This window comes from Mus musculus, chromosome 8 (assembly GCF_000001635.26).
Source record: "Mus musculus strain C57BL/6J chromosome 8, GRCm38.p6 C57BL/6J".
Lineage (NCBI taxonomy): Eukaryota > Metazoa > Chordata > Mammalia > Rodentia > Muridae > Mus > Mus musculus.
The window spans coordinates 40926765-40932764 of record NC_000074.6 but is presented as its reverse complement, the minus strand read 5'-3'; the positions used below and the strand labels follow the sequence as shown (position 1 = coordinate 40932764).

General features: G+C 41.4%; 1 protein-coding gene across 1 annotated transcript in view; it reads right to left on the bottom strand.

Annotated features, from left to right (window-relative positions):
• Window positions 1-6000, bottom strand: part of Pdgfrl (platelet-derived growth factor receptor-like) — a 64550-nt gene that overhangs the window by 58018 nt on the left and 532 nt on the right. The gene's annotated exons all lie outside the window — the stretch shown is intronic.

Sequence of the window (6000 nt, the reverse complement as noted above, 5' to 3'; positions counted from 1 at the left end):
AACAAAACAAAACAAAAAAAAGAAAGAAAACAAAGAAAGAAGCAAAGCAAAAGGAGTACCCCCAAACTCCTTCTACAGAGCCAGCATCTTTCCAGTACTCAAACTAGGCAAATACAACAGGAAAAGAAAACTACAGCCAATATCTCTGATAAACATAGACTCAAAATATTTAATAAAATATTTGCAAATATATACAGACCTCTACCGAAAAGATGATCTATCATGAACAAGTTGGCTTTATCCCAGATATTCAGGGATGCTTCAGCATGTATAAGTCAATAAATGTAATTAGCCATATAAGTGGACTTAAAGACATAAATCATCTGCTCATGGCAATATATGCTGGAAAAACTTGACAACATCCAATATGCCTTCATGACAAAAGTTGTAGGGCTAGAGGGAACATACCTCAACACAATAAACAGTAAATATGAGAAGCCCACAGGCAACATAACCCTAAATAAAGAAAATCTTGAGGCAGTCACACTGAAGTCAGAAATGAGGCAGAGATGTCCACCATCCTGTAATCATTTTCTATGTCATTCTGTAAATACTAGCTGGGGCAATAAGGCAAGAGAAGGAAATTCAAGGGCTACGACTAGGGAAGAATTCAAACTATCCTTATTTGTAGAAGATAGGACAGTAGACATCAGAGACCACAAAGATTCTACCAGAAAAAGTCTAGAAATAATAAATAAATTCAGAACCTTGGCAGGGTACAGAATCAACTTGCACAAATCAAGAGCTTTTTTACCCATCAACAATAAACATATAGAGGAGACACACTCCCATTCATGGTAGCCTCAAAGGAAAAGAAAGCATCTAGGAATGAACCGAACATGGGATTAAAGAACTTCCACAATGAAAACTCTAGGCTTGTGAACAAAAAGAAACAGAAAGACACTAGAAAATGGAAAGCCATCCGATGTTCATGGGAATTAGCATTGTGAAAACGACCATTTTACCCAAGGCTATTTACATAGTGCAATCACCATCAAAAATTCCCATCTCGATCTTCCCAGAAAGAGAAAACGATGTCCTAGACTGCAAATGGAACCACCAATGAGCCCAGGTAGTTGTAAAGATCCAGAACGGAAAGAACTGTCCTAGAGGGATTACAATTCCAGATCTTAAGACAGGTCACCAAGCCATAGCAACGTAAGCAGTGTTTCTGCCACAAAACAGAAGAAGGAAACACAATCCAATACCCAAGCACAAGTACACATAACCTCAGCCACTTAATGTCTGACAAATGCCAAAAACATTGCTGGGAAGAGAAAGCATCTGCAGCAGATGGTGCTGAGAAAACTCTATGCCTATGTATTAGACACGGGTCCATCACCTTGTGCAAGCACGAACTTTAAATGGATCCAGTGTCTAAATGTGGAACCTGAAACACTGAACCCATTAGAAGAAAATAGGCAATTTAGGTAAAGACTTTCTGGGGGGAAGAAAAAGGTCATCAATTTGAAAGAGCCAAGAGGAGAATATGGGAGGTTTGGGAATGAGGGAAGGGGAAGGGAGAAATGTAATTATCTTATAATCTCAAAGAAAGAAAGGGATATGACTTCTATGTAAATATTCCAAAAGCCTTATAAGTTAAGAATTGATATTTCAAGTAATTAGAGTGGAATTCATCACCATTGGATTATAGAAGTTGTTGTAGAAGACATTGTATAGAAAAATGCATGGTAAATACTTTGGACTATGACATATTATTGACCTCAGATTCCACTTAGTAGCTCACCAGCCCTGGGAAGTCACTCGTGTGTGTCTTAGCTTTCTTATATACATGTAGAGTGACAATGATGGTAACAGCCATTCATGGGCTTAAAGATAGTCGTTTTTGATTCCATCTGTACAAGTGCTTTCCCTGCATGTATGTTGGTGTATGTGCATGTATGTAAGTGCACTGCATATATCCCTGGTGGCTGTGCAGGCTAGAAGTGGGGATCATGCCCCCTGGAATTGGAGAAATAGAAGGCTGTTAGTCACCATGTGGGTGTTGTGAACAGAACCCAGGAGTTTTTCCTTTTCTTTTCAAGCCTGTTCTGAGCTCCAGGGGCTTAGCCACACCTGTTCTGAGGCTCTAACAAATTTGTGTGTCCCTCCCTCCCTCCCTCCCTCCCTCCCTCCCTCCCTCCCTCCCTCCCTCCCTCCCTCCCTCCCTCCCTTTGCCTCAAAATTCCTGGTTGGAATATTCTGTTTCTGAGTCAGCCCTGTGACACTTGGAAGACTAGCAGGCGTCTTCAATTTAATGGCCCCAAAGTGAACTCTGAAAGCTACTCAGACCTGCTCCTTCCCAGGAGTCCTCTCTCCTACAGGCAGGAAGCCCCTCCACCTGGTTGCTCAAGACAGACACCCCAGTCTCGCCTTTCTTTTTCTCCTAGGCAGCAGCAAACCCCTTTGTTTTCATGTTTACAGTACATCCTGAGGGCAATCCCCCACCTCCACCCCATCTATTGCCACCAGACCTGGTCAACTTGCTTTCTTCTAGATTACTAATGTCTCCCCAAGTAGGCAGTTGGCTTCCACTTGGGGCTCTTCCCTACTCAAAACCGTTCATTGATCTTCACTTAACTTGAAAGAAAGCATTGTTCTCTCATGCTCTACGAGGACCTGCCCTCCCCTGGGTCACATTTTAGGGTACCCAAGCCTCCCTAGGTACTGGATAAAGCTCTTGGGCAGCCTTAGCTCTTCCTTGTGACACCTGTAGGTGTCGCCTCTGTATCTCAGGTGGGCAGGCTTCTAACTCTCTATCCAAGAAACACCCCCTAACCCACTCTCATATCCCATCCTGAGCTGTTTATGAACAAACTTCCATTGCTTTAAGCCACCTTATTCCTAGTGTAGATTGAGTATTCCTAATCTGGGGAAACAACAACAACAGCAACAACAACAACGGCAACAACAAAAGCTTTCAAATTCAAAACATCTGGAATTCTCGACAAGTGAAAAATGCCATAGCCAACTGCAAGTGCACAAAAATATTGCTTAAAATCACCTTTGGATTATATATGTATAGCAGATACACATAACATACATGAAGTCTAAGCTTCATGCTTAGACTCCAGTCCCACATCCAAGAAACTTGGTTATGCTTATGCAAACATGCCAAAAATCTGGAAAAAAAAATGCTAGCCTGACCCACATCTGTTCCCAAGAATTTTTGAGAGCGATTGTCAGCTTGTTCTTGGTCACAGCAGCTCTAGGAAGCTGACATGCTTTGGTTAGTGAGATCTATGATGCTTGTCAGTTTCTAAAAAACGATGTCTTCACACTCGTTTGTTCTCTGTTCCCTCCATTTGATCATGAAGACCAGGAAGAAAGGACCTTATAGCCTTGACCACAGAAAACAACCCTCTCTCTGAATTTTCCTCATCCTTCTGACAGCCTCTCTCTTTCTCTCTCTCTTGCTCTCAGACTAACCTCTTGAATGGCACTAAGTATGGAAGACAGGTTTATCTGTTAAACATACAGGCCAAGACCCTACATGCTCTGAAACATCCAATAATAGCACTTGTAAGCAAGATGTATTTTGTGAATACTTATTTATGTATGCATAGGTTTCTGGTCTACTGTCTGTTTCCAAGAAGTAAGCCAACACAAGAAAGTGATACATTGTTCTTGCTGGATAGTCATGGTCACTGTATCATTTTCCTTATCTTCTTTCAGACCTGGTTTCCCCCTCTAATGTTTTGATCTTTTTTTGAATTTTAGAAGCTTTCAGATTATCTAAGTCTAAATTATCTGAAAGCTATTGGATGAAGGGGCTTGTGTAGGTAAATGGAGATGCATTAATGGATCAATATGCGTATCTCAGCACTTGACTGTCACATTAAATATGCGTACGTAGGTGATAGGAGGTCAGTAGGTGACTGCAGTTTTATACTTTCAAGTGTGGACGTGGCAGTGCACCACTGGACAGAACGGGTCCTGGGAGCAGTCCCTCACTAACTGGGGTCTTGGCCTATTTATTCACTGTTTTCAAGCCTTCAGTTCACGAAATGGGTAGACAGTGTGGTCCTTCAGGTCTTCCCATTATAAAGAGAAATAGCATTATTTCTCAAAAACTTTAGAATTGGGCAAGACAAATGCCACTGCTTAGGACAGATGTCTACTCCGTGGATGCTTGCAGCGAAGGCTCTTCCTCTGAGGCTGTCTTCCAAATATGATCACAAAGTGGACAGGCTCAGGGACAGTTACAGTCACAGCTTGTGCCTGTAGTTGGGGCTGAGGGATGCAACCTGACCTGCCAATCAGATCTCAGCACTGGAAGGACGGCATGAATAGTTGCTCTCTTTGGCTGTCCCTGCGCTCTTCCTGTCACTACATCAGGATTCAAAACTAATGACAAAAATTCTTGAAAGGGTTAGGAAAACAGTTAAATAACTTAATGGAGTCAGTTTAATTTTCAGTATGTTTAACATTTTGTCAATGGCATATTATATTACATATATGTATCATATAAATATATATATGCACACACATATCATATCATATGTGTCTGTAAGTATAAGGGCAAGACCCACATTTACCTATTATTAATTATTAAATATTTGACCCATATTCCTCTTTGTCTCATAAATACTTATTGCTTGTAGGAGTAGAAGTTTATTTAAATAGATGCTAATTCATTTAGACAGATGTCTGCCGTACTTCACAAACTCCGACCTATGTTGGCTGAAGTCAATCTCAAGCCTTTCCAACCGGCTCCAACTTGAGTCCCTCCAACTCCAACTCCAATGGACTGTTTGAAGTTGTTTTGTCTGGCCGTCTTCTGCTCTATTCAAAAATGACTCCAAATACTGCATCCCCACCATTTTAGCAGTCAGAGACAAGGACCTGCCAGGAACGATTTAATACCGTGTTGTGCAGACTGAGCTCAGGGCAAAGGGGAACTGCTGTTCCCCTCCCCCAGAGGCTCTGCTTACACTTTTTTATTTACTCAGTCAGAGTCTGTCCTTAAGGAGCCTCGTGCACAGTGTCATGAGCCACCACCACCTTGAACGTCTGCATACTCGAGGCAGAGGACTGTAGCTTTAGAGAATGGAAACCCGGATGGAAGGGTCGGGATTGATGAGTGGATCAGTCCCAAGCCAGGTTGAGCCGGCTCCAGCATGGGATTGCATAACAGCAAGACACTTTTCAACCAAATCTAAGGAGCACATTTGTGGCAGTAACTGAGGAATTTTAAGGAAGCCTTGAGATCGGTCGCCAGATGTACTATGCAAACAGCAACGATTAAATAAATGATGCAGGAAATAAAATAATTAATTAAATTAAAATAATTAGCAGTGATATGTACTTAAAAAAATGTATAGTGTATAAAAACCACACACACAAACACACACACACACGTAATAAAGCCTAATCCTACGGTTATCTGTCTACAATACAGGATGGACCTAGGGCAGGTACACATCTCAAATAAACATTTTTTAAAGTGATGTAGTGGTTGGTGAAGTGGCTCCTTTTCATTACCATAGCGCAAGGAGGAAGCTCACCCCTGCACGGTGCCTTTTGATTTTCATAAGTCTGCTGTAGCATACACACTCCCAAACACACACACACACACACACACACACACACACACACACACACACACACACACACACACACACACTAAATGCAATTTAAAAAATTAAATGATGCAAGGCCCTCCTATGTGCTACAAAAAAAAAAAGTAGGCTTTGTTTCCATCCATCCTCTTATTTATACGGAAAATATAACTGCGGTCTAGTTTTTTTTTTTTTTTTTTTAAATTGGTTTAGTGCAGCATTTTGTTGTTGTTGTTGTTAAAAGACCTAGGCAAATCTAGCAGGATTTTAGTTCAGATTGGTATACAACAACAGCAACGACAACAACAACAACAAGCAAACAAAACAAGACTGTAATGGGGAAGGAAGACACACAGGGAATTTTCCACAAGAATCTCTTTGCTTAGGTGGCACCGGCTACAATAGTCCAGGGCGAGGATCGGTCGTATAAAGGTGGAAG